This window comes from Sinohyriopsis cumingii, chromosome 16 (assembly GCF_028554795.1).
Source record: "Sinohyriopsis cumingii isolate HCF-2022 chromosome 16, ASM2855479v2, whole genome shotgun sequence".
Lineage (NCBI taxonomy): Eukaryota > Metazoa > Mollusca > Bivalvia > Unionida > Unionidae > Sinohyriopsis > Sinohyriopsis cumingii.
The window spans coordinates 9,998,921-10,023,684 of NC_142976.1; the positions used below are offsets into that span (position 1 = coordinate 9,998,921).

The window sequence follows — 24,764 nt, forward strand, 5'->3', positions numbered from 1 at the left end:
AATAAATTATTAGTTAACAGTACCTCAAATATTTTCAAATCCATCCAACTATCGTAAGGATTTAAAGAAAGTTTACTTCGAAAGATGATTGGTGGGCAATATATTATTTTTGTAACGGTCCATAAAATAATGATAACGTTGAATAAACTTGTGCATTGTTTCTCAAAGTTAAATGAACTTACCAAAATACAAGTCACAGTTCGTTTCAACATGGATCATGAAATTAAAAGAAGTCCCATGAAGACGCAAGTAACAGTTGTAACCATTTAACGGAAATTATGATCAAAACATACTATTTTCAAATGTACCATAATTGGTCAAAACATAACTACAAGTTTGGTAAATATGTAACCACGTGATGACAAAAAGTTTACCCTTACTGAAACGTACCGTAATTGAAATGTTCCCTTTAAAATATAGTCCAATAACTTCCTTTACAAAATTATAAAGAAGACGAACATATTGTGAAAATCCATAACAGATTTTAGTCGAAATTTAATTTTCTTCGCTTTTCTTGAAAAGCGTCAAGCTAGAGAATGATGACCACCTCTGCTGATATATTCAATGTCTATGAAATTTCAGCAACATTGCTGACTTCTAGAGAAATTTGAAATTTTGAACGATATCTGTTAATTGTATTTCTTTTTTCTTTACAGGCCATCAATTCCTTTCCATTATATCCGTAAACACACACAAACACACACACCAAAAACACACACAGATAGATACATATCTATCTCTATATCTATCTATCTCTATATCTACTATATCTATTTATATCTATTTATCTATCTATCTCTATGTTCGTTTTTCTGTGGCAAGATTCATATGATCTTAGATTCAGTCTTTTCTTACTGCTACTACCACTACTATCACTACTACTACTGATGCTGACTTCTAACAATAACTTAGCAATTAGTGATTCTTATTTTTTCTCTTTTGTTGTAATATCCGACCATTACTGTATCCTTGTGGCCAGAAACTTGTTTATTATAGTATCATGAACTGCATAATAAAGGACAACTAAATTATTGTCATGTAACAATAGCATATAGAAAGAAAGACAAATTGGAAAACAAGCCAAACGTGGCTGTCGGTCTCCTGGGCAAAAATACATAAAGGACAATAATTTGAAAAGCAATGCACATACGTTTTCCAAACAAGGGGGAACTGCCTGTTCATTATCGTTGCTAGCGTTCTGCTTCTGCTAATTAGTAGTAGTATTCATTACTTAACACATAGCATTCACAGTTAAGTGACAAGTGGCTACACGAAGACTTAGACATTAATTAATATCCAAGAATGTCACTGTTTAAAATTTACACAAAACCAGCAACGTAGATATTTGTAATGACTACATGCAGATATTATTTTTTTTTCATCTAGAAGAGCATCACTTTGACTCGATTAATTCATGCACAATAATTTGTCTTTAATAACACAAATGTATCTAACTGAATATAGAGATAATTCGATGTGAAACGTTTTGACACAATACATGATAGCCACAAAATAAAAACGGTTTAGATCAGCAAAGGAAAAAAAGAAGAATCCACAACCAATGAATATTAGACATATCAAGCGTAACCCCAACATCCCATCTGTAACAAGATAACCAAATGGGATTTCGGATTTACAACAGAACACTTTTGATAGTGATACAAATTAAATGTTTAATAACGAACGACTTGAATGAGCAATCAATTATGATATGTGCATGTATATGATTCAAATGTTGCATCAATTTACATAAAACGCACGGACCTAATAATGAAAATACAAATAAATGACCTTACACAGTACGGGGACAAGGGGTAAATGATTCACTGTGAAATGTGTTTTACTCAAACAGTAAAACAAATGTAGTAGTTTACTCATATAGTGAAATTATGTAAACAAAAGGGACATATATACCAATTATCTTTACAGCCCCAAAACAAGCTGGGTTTTTACCAAACCCCAATATTAGCACACGGATAATTTGATTACATGTATGGAGCTACACACTCCGTCACCAGCATACTCCGCTACCAGTCACACTGGCCAATAAAGCTGTTAGTATTCCAGGTTAGTCAATCAAGCAGTCAGCGCCCACCAATCTCGGTCTGCAGCGCTCGATCACCTGCTAATCGACCAGCAACACTTTACTCATTTATACGGCTGATATGGTTCAGCTTCATAGCTGCTACGGTCAACGTCATGGCTAGCTCTGCAAATGGTACCACGTTGACTTCGATCACTCCGATAACTCGGATCGCTCCGGTCTGTCGGGTCATTCTGATCACTCCGATCACTCTGGTATGCAAGTCCTTAAAGTTAACTGCTCACTGACAAGACGTTCCGTAATGTAAATATTTATTATTACGGTGAGGCATTTATACAAAGACGAAGTCGTCATCCATTGTCTGTGCGCTGGAAGCAATCTTTTTTTTTTGTATTGAAAGCACTTCGCACGTGCGGCAGATGATGAACCGAACTCACTATTTCGAACTATTGTACAATGTACATAAATCACCCTCGGGTATCGGTGTACACAAAAAACGAAACCCGAGTACATGTATTTAAGAAATAAAACGATTTATACAATTCTGTGACAACATCCTCTGTCTATATACCAATACTTTATCACCTCTCTGTGCATGTAAGCTATATTAAGACTAACCTCCATGCCACGTGCCTTCTATGGTATTATTTCTGACACCGGAGAAGGGCGGATAATTTAAAATGTAGATAGCTTCGACCCGCCAGTCAACAATGCCGACGGTCTATGTGAAAGTATAAAAATTTAATAAATATCAACGTATTCAACTATTTTATCTACAGTGTCTCAAATAATGATTTCGACAAATACAAACAGTGGCCTATTCCGTTGGCAATTACTATCCTCATATGAAAATACAGTCTTCAGAGATTGGGTATCCCTTCGTCTTTGATTCTATTACTAATCTGTCCTCCTCTCGTTTTTCTCCTCTTACTTCCTGTACCCTTGACTGTGTGCTCTATTAGCATTTCAGGAACTCTTTTCCACGCTTCCTTCCGGTACTACGTCTCACTGGTACTTCTGGTACCCTCGACTCCGTGCTCTTCTTGCACTTCCGGAACTCTCTTTCACAATTCCTTTAGGTACTACCCCTCCATCCAACTGCTTACGCCACAATGGACCTCCCTCATGGTCTCAACGCGTCTTCCTCCTTTCCGATTCTCTGGTGTCGCCTCTCGCTCCCACCTGGAAAGCTTCCTGTGAAATTAGAAGGGACGTATAATCTGTTCTCCTTGCTCTAATCTCAGGCGAATTAACCGCACTCTCACAGACCTTTCATCAGAATAATGGCGAATAAATTGTCAGGTCAACTCACACTCACACAAAGATATCCCATACACGCTTAGTTTTACAATAATTGTGCTATAACACTGACAATATTATCAACAACGTCTGATACATGCATACACATACCTAATTGTTAACTTCTTGATATAGTAAACTCTCATGATTAACAACAATTTTACGCATACGAATTATAACGACACATAACATACTCAAGTATCTAATTATATGCGCACAGATTCAACAATGACTAACTCTGCATAATTCATTAATAAATTCAGTCATGCATTACATTGCGACGTAGTAAATTACACAATCCAATCATCTACATACGTTAATCTTGCAGGTTAATACTACGATATACATTGAAGACCCCATTTCTAAAAATAAAAAGGTACGTAATAATGCATCAATCCTACAACCTTCGTTAGGAGTGTGAGGCAAATTCGAGTGAAGATATGTTAACTCAGAAAACTTTACTTTCAAATCCAAAATAGAATTTCGCAAGAATTCCTTCGCGCCATTTTACGAGTGAGCAATTTATGCTCTCAGAGATCTACTGGCTGTCAGCTCGTTGCGATCTTCGGTATTAATTTTTCTTAATTAATATAGCTTGCTCCGATTGAAAAACGGTTATATTTCATCTTGTGAGTGAAGGACCCAAGTATATTTACTCGTTTTCACCAGCTTGATGTAATATATCTGCTGTTCACTCGGATCAAGGTAATGTTCTCTGTAAGTTATCCATACTATTCACTTTTGCTTTGCTTAAAGCAGGCAGAAGAAATACTATAATCTCAGTAAGTAGCAAGTCTGTTTTAACTTAAAGAAGACATAATTATAATTCAATGTACAACGTTCACGCACATTAAATGACTTCCGACAATTTAAAATTGTATAGATCAAAAAGAAAATAAAAAGAAAATATCGCACAGAATAACTGCATTCGATGAGTATTTCAACGCTAGCAAACTATTTTGACAATCCAACTTAAATTTGTTTTCGAAAGTGATATAAATTTCAGGAAACATTTCTTTTGAATACAAGTGATCAAAGCTATAAAACACGGTTCTTTTTTTATCTATACATTTAGACCAAATAATCTTGCAAGCTTGTCTATAATTTAATTAGGTGCAGACAGACGTTAAGATTTACTGAAAAAATATATGTGAAAAATGTGCAAAAATTAGATATTGCCGAATGCCTCAGTATGTTCGATGATGGTATATTGTGCGTTTGAGAAATAGTATTTTGCAAGAAACTATAAATTTGGGAGTAAGATGGGATCAAGGATACAATTTGTATTTTGGATTATAGGCTCATATTCATGTGCAGTCATTTCAATAACTTGTCACATGACTTATCAAATCTCAAATGACGACATCGGAAGTCCAGTAGTCGCGTGGTATCAGCAACAAACTTCTTTATAATGTTGTTGTACAGAAATTCAATTATATCAAATGAAAGTCAGATACTTTTTGTAAAAGCTAGCAATCTGGCCAATGTGATTTATCAAGCAGAGAGAACTTGTCAACGTTGTAGTCACGTGATACAACACAACTCCAGAAGTTGTTTTCGGAACATATAAATTTGGAGAATATTATGTTCTTTCGTTTTTTGTATTTTTGTTACAATCAGTATACGATTTTCATTTAATATTTTGTTTGTTCTACAACATTTGAAAATGTGGGTTGTTAGATTTGTGTACTCATGCGACTAGCAATGCAAGTCGCGAGTACCAGGTCACACCAACGACATAGTTTTATCTTGTCTTTAAGCAGAGCAAAGACATAACTATTTTATTATTCACAATTTCTAAGAAAATAAGTAATTTTCATATTGATTTAGTGCATGTATCACTCGGTCTAACAACGTTTAAAGTTTGCAAGGCCATCCAATAAGCGGCTATGCTTCGCCACCACCATGTCGGCCTCTTGTGATGTTAGACTGGTTTTCATACCTTCCATGTAAGGAAAGATACGGATATCAAGCTGAATTTGAAAATAAAAGTCTACTAGACGAAGCTAATCCACTGGGCCTTTGGATTGACTAGCATATATGTTTATTGCAAGCAACCAAATGATCCATACTGCACCCTCCGAATATTCTGATTAGAACTTGATTTAACTCACGATGAGTTTAGTTACGACTCAATTACGTGATTGTTTCGGGCGTCAAGTGGTGGCAGAAATTCCCGGGTTTTTCCCTACTTTTATCAATATTTGCGAAATTCAACGACTTTTCATTTCTCCCGACTTTTTCCCGGTAGCGAGGGAACCTTGTGTGAAATACCAATACATAGGTTAGAGATTGTTTTGACTAGCAATTTGCATGGAACAAATAAACTTCATATAAAGACACTGTTTTCCAATCGTTTTGAAATTGCGCCGTTATCAATTTTTGTGTGAATATATATATATATATATATATATATATATATATATATATATATATATATATATATATATATATATATATATATGTATGTATATAATTTGTTTTATCACATCTTTTAATTATGTATAAACTCAAAACATGAAGTACGTTTTATAATAAAACACTGATAAAAGAAAGAAAATATACAAAGAACTAATTTTGTAATCAGAAGGTAATAAAAGAAGAATATATTCGTCGAAATGTACCTCATCCAGCTGACGGATGTACTCCTCGTCATCAAAACCAGATAGTTCCATATGATCGATCTCATTTCTCGGCTGAGAGCCACCCAGATCGGACATAGTCCTTAAAATGTATGAAAATGTGTATATACCATAAGGGTAGAAGCTATCCATAATAATACCTCAAAGTTAGATATAGCTACTTTCATAGAAAATCTAATAATTATTAAATACCCCTCTCTCGACCATCCTCGACCCCATTATACCCCTCCCCCATTTCAGGACCCAGACCGTAAAATGTTGGTCATTATATATACACAAAATATCACTGCAGCTGATATATTTGACCTTTTACCCTTCGGACTGATGATTGGATGAACGTATTGAGAGACTGATCTATAGTGTGAAGTAAGAATGGATCAGCAGACGTAGAAACAAAAAAGATGAATTGGGACATTCAGCCTATTTATCTGGTGTTATTTTAAGCAAATGGAAAGTACAAATAGGTCCCATAGCATGTACGCTGTTTTAAAATGTTGCCAACTAAATACATTTAGCTTTAGAAAGATAGGAACGTGTCTGTTCCCATTAGTAGAAGGCGTTTGCTGATTTTCTTATACAGTTATAAAACGTGTCCTTTTGTCTACTGAAGTTCGTTGATCACAGTAAAATGACAGAAAAGTACTTAGTTACAGACAATTTCAAATGACTGACGTAATGTTTGCTACTAATGGATTTTCTTTAATGGCAACCTAGCAAAGATCTCTATTTTAAAAGTTATAAAGTTCTCACTTCAATACGAACAGGCCACTGCTGCACCTAAAGTAGGGAAAGCATAGCATGTCATGACAAATGACTGTATGAGAATTAGGACCGGCATGCATGCATTCATAGCGGAAATTAATTAAAGCAAAGAAAGACTGGAGCTCTGTAAGAATACACACAATTTGCCGTTCCTAATGAACATCATATTTTTTTCGGAATCAATCGCCACGTACTGCATCTCACATGAATATGAGAAAGGTATTTCATTTTGTTTTGTTGGTGGTGAAATGTCACTGTACATTTTTAGTCGTAACTCTTCCAGCGATCGACGGAACAAACGGTAGGGTTAGCTTATTTTTATACCGTCTATGTCCATTGATGTGTGAACAAAATATTCTTTCAACAGCTATTATTATTATTATGTCCACACATGTACGATCCCATTCACTGTCATATCAAAGAACACAAGAAAAGTTACATTAATTTCACACACTGTTTATTTACAGACAAATTAAACTACTTTTTATTCTCGTTCTTTTCTTTTTATAAGGCTATTACGATTGACATAAATGATGTCACATCGGTACCCAAGTGAACAGCAAAATATATGGAAAGTGTGAAGTGGAGTCATGAAAAAAAATGAAGCACATTTTCATAAATCTTGTATTATGCTGACAGAAGAAAAACGTTTAGTTAGTATTTGAAACTATTAAAAGGTAGGAAAACTGTACTGGCGAGGATAAATTTATGCGATGTTATCTCGGAAAGACATTAAGTATCGAATTGTGTCACGATACGTTAAAGCCGAATGAGTCACGTGACCATGTTAAGTATTGAGTGAAACGATGTGTAACGTTTAAGCGTATCTTTCTGTCAATAGTTGACCGCAGGTGTGAATATCATACGGGTAGTTTATATATACACGTCAACTGTGTGTATTTCAGCTGTGCAGCTATCAGTACGCAAATACGCAGCCACGTTCACACAAATCACGTGGAAAAATGAGAACAAAAATATTATAAAGCATAATCCCCAAGATATATGATCTCTCTTTAACCAGCTCTAGACCATTATGAATTCAACATAATATACAATTAACCCGTTATATTGTCCAGACCTCGTTAGGGAGGCCCCGCAGACTCCCACCTATTACAGCAAGGGAAGTTGAGGGAGCCCTGCGTACATTCAAATTACCGTAGCTAAGCCAATGCACATAGCGCATTTTCCCCCGTAATGCACCTCTTGACTACTTGAAAAAATTCAGATATGTACCTTGATGATAATAGACCTGAAATGTATACATGTAGGTGAATGGTGGGGTATAGCAAAGCGTTGACTGACATATATACCCTTCACATCCTACCTTTAATGTAATCTTACCTGAGCTTCCTTTAGGTCAAATTGCCTTTTATGCTAATGTCAAGTTATTTCTTGGCATGTTTTCGGGTGGCACTGATACACTGGTTTCTATCGCCCGCCATTTTTAAGCTCTATATATTCAGAGTATTGATCACAGGTGTAACAACGTTTGTATAGCAAATGACAAGTAATGGCTATAAATAGAAACACTGTTTGCAGCATAGAACGCGATATAGAGAAGTTTATAAGCACACCCGGCAAAATTAGTATAAACCTCGTTGTTTCGAAGAACAGCTATTAGCAATATAAAATAGCAATAGCGTTTGCCTAAATTAAAGAAATACACATATACAAAAACCCCCAAATAAACAAACGACACAAAACAAAGAAATAACCAACAAAAAAACAACAACAAAAAAACAATCCCCCAACCCTAACCCCTCCGAAATAAAACAAAGTATAACCAAATCAAAAGGAAGAAAGGAAAACTAATGCAAAGCAGCCAACACGTCTATCAGAGGAGAGTCTTGTATCACACACACACACACACACACACGCGCGCGCGCACGATTTAAGATATTTGGTATCCCATACATTAAATCATGTGCACACACACATGCACGCACACACACACACACACACACTTATGTGATTGTGTGTACGTGTGTCTATGTCTCTGGTTTAATGTTCTGTGTATCAAATATCATAAATCTAATTTAAAAAAGAAAGAATTAGACGATGTGATTTATAAGTTACAGAGCAGCAGGGAAGTTGTACAGACCTTCCGTTCCAGACCAAATAAACCTTCCTACGAGAACTTTCTCTGTAGAAGCCTCGGAAAGCAGAAATAACACCTTCTACGGAAGCTATTTTTCATACATTTCAGACTGGATGCATTGGTTGGTCGCGCCGGTGTGTTAGTAAATATAGCGTCCAGGACAGGAAAAATAAATGAAGAAGAATTCTTAGGATAAGATTTTTGTGTTAATTTTTTTGTTGCAACGCGGGGGCTGCTTTCTCATGAATAAATTTGATCGAGACCAATTCGATACCGACTGCGTGGATCGTGAAGATTGATCGTAATAAAACCATGCGGTGTCGCCTGAGCGCGGCTGAAGAAATTTTTAAATTTGTTTATGTCCATTCCGCCGTTGCACCAGGTCTGATGGATATTTCTCAGCGTGTGTGTGTCTACGCCATTGAATACCGATTAGATATTGCAATTGTCCCTAATCACCTTGGGAATTTGCGTATATCTCTGTGTCACATAAATAACATCGGTGTTCTTGTGTCTGCCACGCGAGAATATCCTAGCCGGGTTGGTCTGCTTGTCCAGCATAACATCGTCGAATACAACAAGATTATTAACATCGCCGTCCAAATTCTCCACGGATGGAGCTTCACTGATGTCCGTGATGAATTCTATTGTGCCTTCGTCGGTATTATCGCTAAATTCTTTTAGCACTTGATAACATCGCTGATCGTCAACGGATGGCGCAACCAAATACAATTTATCCCATTTTAGCCATCGCATGATCAAATTCAATAACAACTGCGTCTTACCAGATCCTGACGGGCCAATAATTATCATTCTAATCGAATTCGGTAATACCGCGTTATGTTTTACCTGCTCGCGTCGCTTCGTGGCTGAAAAATCAATTACATTCATGTTACTAGAATACATGGATCTATATTGTGTTAAGTGCCGCACTCACACAGCCACGATAAATCCAACCGAAATCGTTACACGTAACAACAGAAACGCAATTGCAGGAGAATGCGAAGTTTGCAAGACACGCAAGTTCAGATTCGTAAAAAAAAAACTAGAAGAACCGGTGGAGACATTACCGCCTCCATGAAAAATCTACCTGGGCTGCCCTGGGCGAAATATCCCGGAGAGAAGCATTTGCCAGGGTACAATTACTGCGGACCTGGAACGAGACTCGATATCAGACTCGATGATAATAACCAACCAAAACAAGGTGAAGATCCTGTAAACGCCATCGATGGAGCTTGTTATGATCACGACCTCGCATATCGCAGCGGAGATTTGCAACAAAGGCATCTCGCTGATATCAGGCTAATTCACGCACTAGACGCGATTCCTAATAAAAATTTCAAAGAGAAATTAGCAACTTGGCTGGTAAAAGGCGCGATGAAAGGTAAATTAGTATTCGGTGCTGGTAAATAATAATGGAGCAGATATATTATTCTCCGCGAGGATTCTGGCGAGGAAAATCAGCAATCGCCAAACTCGCCAAAGCCGCTAAAGTAAAACAATCCGTCGCTGAATCGTGGCTATCGAAACAGGCAATCTGGCAAATATATCTCCCTCCGCCCAAGAAAATACCGTACGCGAGTTTCACCCTCAGCGTCCCTAATGAGGTCCATCAGGCGGATCTTATGTTTCTTCCTCACGATACCGTCAACGGCGTCACATACAAATATGTCCTGACAATCGTTGATATCGCCAGCAGGTATAAAGAAGCAGAGCCATTATCGAATAAAACAGCAACAGAAATTGCAAAGGCATTTAACGAAATTTATTCACGATCCCCGTTAACATGGCCGAATCTTCTCCAGGTTGATCCGGGGCGAGAATTTCTTGGCGCGGTTACTTCATTGATGAAAAAGAATAATGTTAAAATCCGACGCGGTATTGTAGGTGTTCATCGTAATCAAGCTATCGTCGAAAGATTCAACAAAACACTCGCAGAAAGATTATTCGGATATCAGTACGCGCGCGAGTTTATTCAAGATAATCGATCTCACGATTGGGTATCAAGATTGCCTCAGGTAATTAACGCGCTAAATAACGAAGTAACTCGAACAATAGCAATGAAACCCGCAATTGCAATCACAAAATCGAATATACCCATAAAGCGAGATTCCACAATTCAGCCTGTGTTAGGTAGCGTCACGGTCAGATATTTATATAAAGAAGGCGAGGCTGAAGGAGGCAGAAAAAGAGCAACCGACCCAACCTGGAGCGTTACAACACACAAAATATCCGCCGTAACAAGATCGTCAGGAAGACCAGCTATTTATATCCTAGATTCGTTAGCGCCTCAACGCGGATTTACCAAAGAAGAATTGCAAATAATACCAAAAGATACTCAACTACCGCCAGCGTCACTGATGTGATTTACTCGAATTCGTCCTAGCTGGGATAATTTTCTTACTCTCGACACGGCTAAATATACCAAATTTGACCAGGAAATTCTGTCATCGACGATCCAAACTTGTCCATCTACGGTCAATCCCTGCGACGAGTGTATCGTTGTTGCGTAGCCTAATTTCCACGGTGATTTTTCCGCATTTATCGCATCATTGACAAGATTAATATCAACAAAGATAATATCATTCAAGACCAAAATCTTTTCCTCTCCGCATGGCAAAATAATATTAATATTTTGTTTCCTAGTATTGGCGGGCCTGTAGCATAACGGTACCTGCAACGTTGGAAATTTCTCGCGATGCAGCTTGAATAACATTTCCTGAATAATATCACGAATAATTTTTCTACTAGCAACGATCAAATGATCGGGACGCCATAAATTTAGAAAATCGCTCATCGGAGTCTCGTCGATTATTTTCCTCATAACGTCACATTGAATCTTATTCGGTTGTAATCGAATTAATTTCTTAAATTCTGTCAGTAAAATATCAGTCGATCTATAATCAGCGTCGATTTCCTCGTAATAGTCAACGAAGTTTCTGAGCCATTCGTGAGGCGATTCACCATCAATAGGATCAGGTTGGCCGTGATCTCCGCACATTATCACAGCGGTATTTTTCCCTTCCAACCAAGTCAAGATCGATTTTAAAATATCTAAATTCACCGTGCAAATTTCATCAAATATTATAATCTTGTTGATATATTTATTTCCCATACGAGCCGAATCCCATGATCCACCGCTGTACTTGAAATAGCTATGGTACGTGCAAGAATTAACACCGCGCTGCTTTATTTCTCGCGCTAATCTGTGAGTCGGAGTCAACACAATCACGTCGGAGTTCGCAAATAAATTTATTGCTCGCGTTGTTTTACCGCTACCGCCAGGCCCATTTAGGTAGACGAATTTGCTGCGCGAAATTGGGTCAAATGCAGATGCGGCTTTGGAAAAATCTTCAAATTTATCTCGATGAAATTTATCGCAATCTTCGACATCGGCGTCTTCGCAATAATCTAGAATATCTTCATTTTTTATCCTCCAAGTTCCCCAGGAGCTACCATCGGTGATTAAATTTTCCAGCCTGCACTGGTATTTTTTATCGATATAAAATGAATCCGTTGCGACTCTTACCGCGATATCAGAAAATTTGTTTATCATCGACAGCAAATTTATACTAACATAAGCGAGCATCGACGATCGTAAATGCGTATATTGCGCTGATTCTCCGTCAAGGTAACTAATCACGGTACCTAATTTTGCTCCATCAATAATAATATTCTCTCTATTGCAAAATATTCCTCGTGATACCGTATCGGCGATTATAAAATCCATCTCGGCGTCGTTGATAAATAATCTAGCGTGCCGGTGTTTATGATCAACAGATCCACCTTGAGTAAATTTACCAATTATTTTTCTTCCTATATCTTTCGCGTTGTCACAGTCCGTCGGCAACCACACATTAGTTTGTTTTCTGTAGGATATAATCGCCTCGCTCACCGTCAACGATACTAACATCGACGAATCTAGCATGTATCTCAATAACACCGTAGGAACCCAACGGCGCTGAGATAAATGCCTGCCGAACCAAATATAGCAAATTTTATGTAAATTTTCAGCAAACTCGAATGATGTTACATAAGCGAATCCGATCATGACAAAATCAGGCAACGGTCCGTTAATTGCTACTCTTATCATCTCGCTGGTAGGATGGCCGAATTTAGCAAAATAATCTGCACAATCGCCATATCCAAGGAAACTTCCAGGATAACACGCGCTCATGTCAACGGAGATCATATCTTCAAAATTGTACTTGGTATTCCACAATCCGCCATGGCCGTATTCGATACAGCTAAGTTGAATATCAGCGAGAAATTCGTTCCTTGTAGGCTTCCACGAGTTTCTCTCTCTAGCGGCATGAGCGGCCACAGACGGAATTGTAAAGCAATTCGTTAGTAGCTGATCGGGATTCGATGAATATTTCACCGCGAGATTTTTCATCGACTCGTGTAATATCTCATCCCGGTAAATATCACCGCATGGCAAAATAAATTGATCGTATCTTTCTTCGCTCGAGAATAACCATGTCGATATTGGATCAGATGCGCTTAATTTTTTGATATATCTGAACATGGCATCGGAATTATCTTTCGCGGCATCTACAGGATAAAATTTAACAATACGATCCCGCGGAAATATCATCACCGATTGCGACCACGCATGTGAGTTGTGATCGACAATCTCGATTGGTGCTCCTCGAGATCTATACGGCGACGAGTATAATATTTCTCCCGATAACGTTTTCACCGTAATAGGAAATTTAAGTTTTTTGCTCAACGCAGCTACGTCATCCACTGATGCACCATCAGCGACAGTCTTTGCCCATGCGTTAATTTTATTCAGCCTCAACTGGGTCAGACCAGATCCACGTCGAGCGTTTTTCATATGCTCGATAACACGCTCAGCCACGCAGTTTATCATTGGCGATTCTTTCATCGCGGGTAGATTTTTCACATCCGGGTTGTTATTTAGCCGATAAATTCCATAAACGACTGCACTAGATGGATATGCCCTGGCGTAATAAGGGCCATCGATTCCCAGTAACAATCCATGCTTGGAGTTTTTATCGAGAACAACGTTTTTCTTACCGCCACGCACTGGATCTCGCTTATCGCGAATAATCCAGGTATCGTCGGGCATTTGTGCGATAAATTTTATTCCAAAGATAAATCGCTCCTCGGAATGTTCGTTTTTTATGTGCTCGATTATTTTCTTGGCTCGTTCCAAATTCATCGTAGCATCAACAGAGTTCGTTTTCCAGGTCGACCAAGTGTGAATCGCTCCGTCATCGAAAAATTCTCTCTTCGCTCGGTCAACTTCAGGTATAATGTATTCTGCCTCATCAAGATCAAATGCATCCATTGATTATATTTTAGACAAATGTTTAAATTATAATGCATTGCAAATGGATATTAATCGGCTCAACAAAACTCTGTGACAAATCCTGCAGAGGCGATTATTGTGGCGCTCATATACATGCGATTCGGCGTGGTAGCAAAGGACCACAGCGATGTTTAGTTTGTCAAGTTGGCACGCGAGGAAAGACTCGATTGTGTTTGGCTTGTGGAGGGAAAAATTATCGAGAATTGCGTCGATATTACGAAAAAAGATCCTCGTCCGTGATAACCTGCGAAGAAGATTATATTAATCGATTTCAAGCCAATAACGATTTAGACAAATAGATTATCATATATGGATCTGAAATCAGCGAATCCAGAATCAGCAATGACGTACGAGTTCAAATCTCATCCAACCATCGAGGGATACGAGGCATCACCGGATGGTGTTGTCAGAAATATCAGAACGAAGAATCTTGTTGGTTTCGTTTGTAATTCGGGTTATCTCATGTTCACCGTCCACAAAAACAAAACGAATTATTATAATCATAGATTTATATTCGAAGTTTTCAACGGACCAATAGAAATCGGACTTGTTATCGACCACATCGATGGAAATAAACTTAACAACAAACTATCTAACCTTCGAGAGGTAACTCAAAGTGAAAATTGCAGATCCGGCAATACCGGTGGCGGACGGCGAATAGCTAAGGCGGTTAAATCAATAAATAAAGAAACAAGCGAGGAACTTGCATTTACATCGATGACCGCCGCTGCAAGATACTTCGGTATTAATATAATCTCGGTGTGGCGAGTGGCAGAAAAAAAATATAGCGCAACATTCTCATATCTATTTGGCGCGTGGATCGAGTTTTACTATATTCCGATAATTTCAGACTCAGAAGGTGAAATCGAAGATTTTTGAAAATTAATTGAAGATTACAAAAATTATATAATGAACGAAGAAAACGTAAATAACATCATCGAAGCCATCGAAGATTTAAAAAAGAAAAATATAAATTTATCCTCAGATTTGGACGCGGGTAAAATCCGGTCCGAATTTGAGACGATTGTTCAGGGAAAGCTCGAATACAGATACACACTGCCGTCAGAATATAAATTTATAAAGAAAATCCAGATTGCGATGTACCAATCACTTGCGACTGTCAGCGATGATCAAATCGAGAATTTTGTTAAATTATCGACGCTGGTAGAAAAAGTTAGGTCGAGTTTATCCGACGAATATGAGTCAAGAAAAATTACCAGCTCGCGCGTCAGGCAACTAAAAAAGCTGGTTGATGAAAGCAGAATCAAGGAATCCTCGATTTCTGATTCTAGAGTCAAGGAATCTTCGATTCCTGATTCTTAAGATTCTGAAGATTTTATCACACAAAAAAACAACAAATTTTATTATTTTTTTAAATTATTTTATTGAAATTGTATAATTTTATTATTTCTGACTACCATTTACCCCAGCAGATTCACGAAATTATATAAATTGCACAATTTGACGGGTATTTACCCCAGCAGATTCACGAAATTATATAAATTGCACAATTTAACGGGTATTTACCCCATCAAATTTACTAAATTATATAAATTTCTTAATTTCCCTGATTTTTATTATTTTTTTTTTATTATTTACCGAAACAATTTATTTACTGAAATTATACAATTTTCTTGTTTTGACTACCATTTACCCCATCAAATTTGCTAAATTATATAAATTGCACAATTTGACGGGTATTTACCCCAGTGGATTTACGAAATTATATAAATTGCACAATTTAACGGGTATTTACCCCCATCAAAACTAAAAAAATCTACTAATTTTGAAAAATCTGCTGCTTTTTATTTATTTTTTTGGCCCATTTTTTTCTGGTGGAAAGATTTAAGAATCTTCGATTCAAAAATCTAGATTTTCACGATCTTACCAGCAAATTGATACTCAGTGTTTCTCCGCGTATATCAAGCAAATTTCCATTTTGATCCGTTAGTTTGAAATTTATCCTTGACAATAATCGATTGTGACATCGCAGGTAAAACGGATTTACCGGCTCTTTTATTATCAAATAACCCGGAGAGACGCTAGGTGAAAACGAATATAAGATAAATCCCTGTTGTGCTTGTTTTGACACAGACGAATCAACGTTGTAGCTATTTTCAACAACATCCGCGTGAAGATAAATCGCGATGACCTCCGTTATATTAACGATGCCCGGCGAGATATGCCGCCCTTGCCCGGCAGGATCATTATTATGTTGTAGAACCGATTCTGCTTGTAATTTTTTCTTGGTCCACGCATCGTGTAATTTTGGAAATAATTTATCGACGGTATCGGTGACTGTTTTTCTCATTTCATCAACTTTATAACCAGGAAATTTATAATTTAGGAGCGTTCTCTCGGTTAAATTATGTCTTTGCATGAAGGTTGTAATAATAATACCAATACCAAAGACGGCACTTTTTTCTATATTTTTTGTCGCTAGTTTGTTAATGAGTTCCATATCGGCCGCTAATTTATTTATTCTTTCTACGGTCATGATAATTTCGTTACATGAGCTTTGTACGTTAAATATACACTCCTGGAAAAAATGATCTAATAATTTTTTTTGTTTCTCGTATTCGTTGATAATTTCACCAAACAATAAATTAATACTATCTTCAAACAAATCTAACATATACTGAGATCCTGAAGTAAAATCGAGATTCCTTTCCGTGTTTTCATATGAGCCAATGTAATTTAAATCGGTACCGTGATAATCTTTTTTGTCGCTGATAAAATCAGATTTTTTTGGTTCTGGCGTTAATACCTCCCCAGGTGGAATTTCTGGCCAACCTAACACGGTCCTAATCGATGAGTGAGAAATATCGACCATGTACGGCGATTTTACCTCGATAATCGACGACAACGTTGGTTCGTGTGCTAATATTTTTATTCCCGGTTCAGCGTCGCCGGTTATATTTGATATCCTATATGTAAATTCCTTGTCGATTTGCTCAATCTCATAACTGCCTGTTGGTATGCCAACGGTGATCCAATCGGGGGTTTCATCGAGTTTTTTTTTTTTTGTTGGCAAAAACAAGTGAATTGTTTGATAATAATCTACCGAACGATTTTGATCTGATATTGGGCCAGCTGTTATAGACACGCAACTGTGTTAACGCAATTTCCTTGACGCTAATTGGAGTTAGAAAATCGATGCTAAATTCTGGACTGGTTGAGCTTGCCGATATTAGCGTCGTTGTTGGTTGCGTCGTGTTTGTCACGATTTGGGTCAATTCGGACATTATTAATATTTATTTGTTCAATCTCGGAGTAGATATTTATCATTGCCGAAAATTCTAGATCGGATATAACGCCGTCGTTGAGACTCTCAGAAAGCAACGATGATAATTTCGAATACGCCTCGTTGACCTGGGATAGTTTACTCTTGTATAGGGACAATTTTTCATTCGTGCACGAGGATATTTTTTTTGCGATGATATTGAGAACACCAGCGATTGTTGTTGTCGATGATATTATTATCGTTGCAACGATTGGCGCGATTGTTGTTACCACGGATAAGATTATTCCTGCACCGGCGACTATTGCACTTACCGCGTATACGGCAACATCGATGGTAACTAATCTACGCTGGTATTTCTTTATTTTTATCTGATACTCGTCAAGTAGTTTTTTAGCGAATCCTGCCATGAACGCGCCTGATTGTACCGGTAGTCCGATGCGGTCATTTATTAGTTAATTTATCTAACCAATTGCACTCCATCCGGTTAAAAACTCGTAAATTGTATAATATACAATTGGTTCTGTAGTTGTTCTATCTGACGGTTCTAATGTAAATATTTCATTGAAATTTTCCTCCATGGAAATAATAAAAAATCCAGGATAATATTCATGGAATGCATTAATTTCGGGATATTCGTTTGTTACCTTGAATTTTACCTTGGAAATAAAATATACTCGATATATTCCAGTAATTGGCGCAGTAAAACCCGCAAGATTTTGCTCGGGTGTCCACGTGTAATTATGTGTCTCTACCACAAATGGCACATGACAACGAAGTTTTTCTACTTTTTCTACATCCGGTGGTATGACAATACGCGCTAATTTTTTAAGATCCACTGATGATATTTTTGTGTTAATATCGCTAATTTTTGTAGATGCGTCGAGAAGTTTCGTGTTAAAATCTCGAATTTCTCCGTCGTACACTGATGTATCGACCTTTTGACGCGCCAAGTCACGTACTACGTTAATATCCTCGTTTATTTTAGTAATATCCTCGTTTATTTTTTTTGTTTTCTCGTCATGTGATGTTTTATCGACTTTTTCACCTGCGATTTGGCGTATCGCTGAAGTTTCCTCGTTTATTTTAGTAATAACCTCGCTGATTTTTTTTTTGTTTTCTCGCTGAGATCATCGTGTGATGTTTTATCGACTTTTTCACTTGCGATTTGGCGTACCACGTTAATATCCTCGCTGATTTTCTCGCTAAGCTCATCGTGTGATGTTTTATCGACTTTTTCACTTGCGATTTGGAGTACCGCGTTAATATCCTCGCTGATTTTTTTTGTTTTCTCGTCGTGTGATGTTTTATCGACCTTTTGACGCACCAACTCACGGACCGCGTTAATATCCTCGTTGATTTGGGCGATATCCTCGCTTATTTTTCTTGTTTTTACGCTAAGATCGTTATGTGATGTTTTATCGACTTTTTGATGCGCCAATTCACGTACCGCGTTAATATCCTCGTTGATTTGGGCAATATCCTCGTTGATTTTTTTTGTTTTCTCGTCGAGGTCGTCGTATAGTGTTTTATCGACACCTTGACGCGCCAATCCACGTACCGCGTCAATATCCTTGTTAATTTTGGCAATATCCTCGTTTATTTTTTTTGTTTTCTCGCTGAGATCGTCGTATAGTGTTTTATCGCTTTTCTTGCCCATTGCGGTTTTTATTTCGTTAACATCGGTAAAAATTTTAGCAACATCCTCGTTGATTTTTCCTACTTTATCGCTGAGATCATCGTGCAACTCTTGATCAACTTTTTTCTTTACTAGTTGATCTGCGGCGAATGAAGTATCGATAGATTTTTTTATATCCTCGTCAACTTTTTTGCTAAGTTTAGCTAAGGCGTCGTCGAGTTTTTTAAGATCGTTATTTAGCCTGTTAAGTCTTTTTGTCAATTTGTCTTGAGCATCATCGTATATTGCCTTATCGACCTTTAGAAGCAACGTCGCTGATAATTCGTTATCTTTTTTTTCTGCATCTACGATATCGGCCTTTGATGGCAACTTCGCGATAAGATCAGCAACGTCAGCGATAGATTTTGTTACCGAATCCGACAGGCGGGTAAACTGATTGATACGTTCGTTATATTCATCCCGCTTGATTATATCAGCTATCTTGATATTACTTGTTTGTAATCTTCCTTCGTTATTTTGAAAAATAGCAACTTCGCCAGGATCTATCTCTGACAGCGACAGAAGATTATTAATATCACTCTTGGTTGCGAATTTTGATGTATCGACGTCATCTACTTCCTTTTCCTTCTTCCTAAAGAGAGATCTACCGTAAATATCAACCATGATATTTATCTACGGCGTATTTAAATACGATCTTGTGATACGGATCGGATGATTTTGAAATCGCATCGAGAACGTTAATTGACTCTGGGCCGCATATCGGTGGATCCGTTAATGTTTGTGTTGGAAGTGTCGAATACCAAATCGGAATATTCAACTTTGACACGTAATTGATAAATTCTTTTGGTGGAGCTAGTCCGTACGAGTCAAAATAAACGACTTCGCGTGGATTAATCGCGTAGGCGACCCAGTGTGTGCCAGGGCCGGTATTTGAGTCGAGATTTATTATTCCTGCCTCGGTAGGGTTCGGTTTTTTTGGTAGTTGGTCCCGCAAAAATACGTCTCTGAAAAATTTTTTTTTTTTTTTCTTTGCTTCGTTAAGTAAATCTAAATTTGAGGCTGGTAGGCTAATCTTAGGCCGGATCCGTTTATTGGAGATCTTCCCAATTTTAACCCGGATCCGCGCGGGGGTCTTCTTGGATACTTTTTTTTACCGTATCGTCCTCCTGTAATTTTTTCTAATATTTTTTTACCTGCGAATCCGGCCGCGGTTGATGCTAGACCGGCTGCTGCTGCCGGAGCAATCGCGGCTAGTAACCCGGGAATAGCGGCTAGCAGAGGGAAAAATCCGCCTACTTTGACCATGTCTCTGATGGCGCCTATACTAAGACTCACATGAACGCCGGAATTCGCTGATTTGGCTTTGGTAAATCGTTCACGTTGACTCCTAGTTAGTGATAGTTTGTTAGGCCCGCCGTGAATTTGATCATTTTTCAAGGTTAATTTCATACCGCATCGCTTTGATATCGCTGATTGGAGCTTTTTCATCTGACCCGGGGTCAGAGTTACGATGACGTGTTCGTATGGCATATTAATATTATTTTAATCTAAATTTAGAAATCTTAAAAATCTTCGATTTTGTTACATTTTCTCGACAGGAGCGTCGATGACTCTCATTCTGCCGCTGATTCCTTCCAATATCATTGTTCTATCGCTGAGAATCACCGCAAATGCCCTTGCTGCTCCGGCTGTGTTAATTCTGGCTTTGAAATGAATATCGACAACGGATTGTTTTACCACATCGAGATGTTCCAGGGAAAAGTAGTAGATAGGATAAAGTTTATTAAAATCCAGCTGTGATATTTGCAATCCGGTATCGATATTTTGATCGCGACCCATGAAACACAACAAGCGATGATACGCGCGGGCCGTCGAGTAATTTTCAAAATCAATCGATATTTCCTCCGATGGTTCTTGTTGGCCGTTTATTCTCAGTGAAACGTTTGTCGCTTCAAATTTCTCGAATATCATGTGACTGCGAGTTTGATCATATCTATTTGCGTTTTGAAGAGCAACAAAGATGTGTCTAGGTGCCGAGACTCCCTGTTGTGACGCAATTCGCCAGGTAAATATTCCGTTGATATTAACGTCGATAGAGTCGGTCATGGTTGTTAGCCAGGACATAACGGACTTACCACCTTGATTGATGAATGACAATAATTTTTCTTCCTCAAGTATCGATGGAACGATCGCTGGCATCCACAAGGTAAATTTAGTTAGTAATACTCTGCCTTGACCCGCCTCTCTCCAGATGGCTCTGTTATTACCATCTTCATCTCGAACAAAGTTAATCGTGTGTTTTGCTCCGTAAATAACTTTCCTGAAGTGTCTACAAAATCCAAAAATGTGAGATAGCGGAATTGCACAGGAGAAATTTAGCTCACCGCCAATTAACATATTTTTTCGCGTGGTAAATCCGAGGTTGTAATTGTTATTGGCGCTGATCATCGCGGATTTAACATCGGCGGGAGCATTATCAGCGGCATTTCTCGGTACACCGATATTATACGGGTTATATTCAGCGTGATCAGAGTTATCTTTGGTGAACATCATACTAGGACCGGCTGACCTGGTAAAATCATCCGAGTATCTAGCTAGGCCTATAATCGTCGTTGCTATATCAACGTTGTTCGTGATTGATTCGATTTCTCTTCCGTCGATCATGTAAGTGGCGCTCTTGAATAATGCCATGATACCGTTGTTGACTAATCCGACTTTAAAATTAGCGCCATATTCGGTATTATCCGCCTTCTTAATTTTACCAACAAATTCGATATACGCCTCAGATGGAAGAAAATATCTCGTTGTATCGTGAACTTGAATTTCAATGCGACCAATCGAATTTGGTGTTACTGTGTCGTACGAGAAATACTGGAAATCACGCACGGATGTGTCTCTACCTACAGGCTCGTCCATGTCGAACACTTCATTTGACACTTGTGCGAACATTTATTAATAAGAATTTCATCTAAAACGAAGACCGCTGCCTGAAATGAAGCTTGTATTTGCAACTTCCTGTGCTAGATTTGTGTTAGCAACTTCCTGCGCTAGGTCATTTATTTTTTTATTTGCTGCGTCGTTTATAGCTTTACTGATTTCGGGGGGCATTTCACTGGTGCTAGGTAATTTGACGGGCAGTTTTTTACGCGTTAAATTTGATATTTTACCTCTGACAAAATCGAAGCCTTTAGTTGCCAAATTGCCGATACCAGAAACGACAGTCTCGCCAATCTTTCCTATTGCTTTTGACGCGAATTGCTTAGCTGCGGGTCCGATTTTAGGGACTACTCGCGTAACGAAACTTTTAACGATGTCTCCGAGTCCATTGCCGTGAATATATTTGTATACAGGCAATCGAGAGTTAACTATGCGGACCTGTCTAGGTCTGCGCTGATGTTTGTGAACAATCATGTTATTTCAATTGTGTTGTTTTAATCGATGAGTTCGTCAACGAGCTCTTTGTAAATGTTAGAGCCAATGACACCACCACGGAATAATCGCTGACAAATATCTGAGGCCTCGTTGATTATTTCACGAGAATTGTTTCCGGCTCGCTTTCCTCGGATTAATATTTCGAGGCGAGACACATCGTTGACAACGCTGTCAGGACAAACGGTATATCCGCTTCCTGTTTTTGGTTCTGATGGTGTTGATGGCTCACTAAACCACTCCGATAATACATCTTCATCTTCTTCTTTATTTTGTTTTATTCTTTCTTCTTCTTCTATTTCTTTCTCTCTTCGTTTTACTTTTTCTAAATATTCTATATATTTAGAATCTGATTCGTGAGGGTAAGGTTTTGTTGCAAAATACACCCAATCGATCCAATTTAATTTTTCGATATTTTTTTGTGAAGTTTTTTTATTAAATATTCGTTCCTTTTATCATAATTTGCGGCAATATCGACTAAATTATCCTCGTCTTTGAGTTTTTCAAGAGCATCTTTGGTAAAATAACTACCAATATGAAATGCAGGTTCAACTTTGGATGTTGTTGCTTTTTCCTGTGGTTGAATTGTTTTTTGTGATTTAGGCAAAGATTCTAAGTTTTGTCCTTTCCTTGTATCTGCGGCGCTTAGAAAACTAATATAAAGAGCATTAGTTTTTTTCGCATCCTTTAAATTAAATTTAGCTCGGAATATATTATTATACCAAATTTCTCGCGATTTAATTTTTTTCAATCCATCTTTCGTTAAAAAAGCCTTCCTGTTGTCAAAAGTATCTTCCGCATATATACCAAGTATTCCAAGGTTATTACCAAATGAATCAAATTCCTTCATCAACGTTTTCCAACCACTATCAGTAAATTTTTCTTTTATTACTTCCCGAGGTTCTCTCTCCTGAATATCCTCCTCTTCTTCTTCTTCTTCTACTTGCTGCAATTGTTCTTGCCGCGCTTGTGCTTGTTCTTGGCGAATTTGATCCAGTTTATCTGGCACTGCTCGAGTGTGTTCCTCAATATCTTTTACCATGGGAACAATTCCGCGCTTCCTGAGTTCCTTATCATCTTTTTTGTCACCATATGCGACTCGCTCAACTGTTTCAGTGACTGGGCTTAAAAATCTCGACGATAAATCGGTAAAATGATACTTCGCGTCTTCGTAATCACGAACATTTTTCTTAAATAATTTTTTTGCTGGGATAAGTTTCTTTACTGCCGCTAATTGTTCTCGCGCTAATCTAGCAGAATGAGGCTCTCCAACTGTGCTAGTTTTCCGACTCATATTATTTTCAAGTATATTATTTTAATGCGACGTAAAATTGGCCAAAGCAGCCCCCGCGTTGCAACAAAAAAAATTAACACAAAAATCTTATCCTAAGAATTCTTCTTCATTTATTTTCCTGTCCTGGACGCTATATTTACTAACACACCGGCGCGACCAACCAATGCATCCAGTCTGAAATGTATGAAAATTAGCTTCCGTAGAATGTGTTATTTCTGCTTTCCGAGGCTTCTACGGAGAAAGTTCTCGTAGGAAGGTTTATTTGGTCTGGAACGGAAGGTCTGTACAACTTCCCTGCTGCTGTTACAGTCAGGTATTCTGTGAACGTGAAGTACTGCTTAGATCGCTTGCTCCAGACACGATTTGCACCCGACCCTAAGATTCACGTTGAAAATTAACGTACACATAAAAGATAATACAAAGCATGGATCAACACAGGTTTTGATAGCGTGGCGGGGGTGGGTAGGTTTGCTTGACAGGTCTAAATCCCGCTATCTTTAGGTTTCGAGTCCGACGTTATGTCAAATAATGTACAGTGACGCCCTTATTTAAGTAGTCCACGTTAATTCACATTATTTGCAGACAGAAAAAAAATGATAATGGCATTTCTAATGACGTCTACATTTAATATTATGCAAATTTTCAATTCAATTATCGTGTCATCCAAACCTGCATCAAAAAATCAAAGAGATATTCATTAGCTTCTTGTAACCTTTACATTTTCAAGCAGGGTTACATTAGAGACCAAACGATAATTTTGAAATAGCAACCTTATGTCGTACCACTATGATACAAAGTGTATGTGTGTGTGTATGTATGTATGTATGTATGTATGTGTGTGTCTGTGTGTGTATATATGTATGCATGCATGTGTGTTTGTGTGAGAGAGAGCGAGCGAGAGAGAGAGACCTGCTTTCTGTTTCGTTTCACTCTAGACTGTAGAATAATAAAATATATCCAATCCGCAGCTCCTGTATT

The 24,764-nt window shown here is 37.9% G+C and overlaps 1 long non-coding RNA gene across 1 annotated transcript; it reads right to left on the reverse strand.

Annotated features, from left to right (window-relative positions):
* Positions 1 to 935: 935 nt before the first annotated feature.
* On the reverse strand, positions 936 to 8,699 carry LOC149779930 (uncharacterized). Its single transcript, XR_016414964.1, has 3 exons — positions 8,089 to 8,699; positions 5,968 to 6,067; positions 936 to 3,238 (listed from the first exon to the last, which is right to left on the reverse strand). It is a non-coding gene; the product is annotated as an uncharacterized LOC149779930 (long non-coding RNA).
* Positions 8,700 to 24,764: the final 16,065 nt, after the last annotated feature.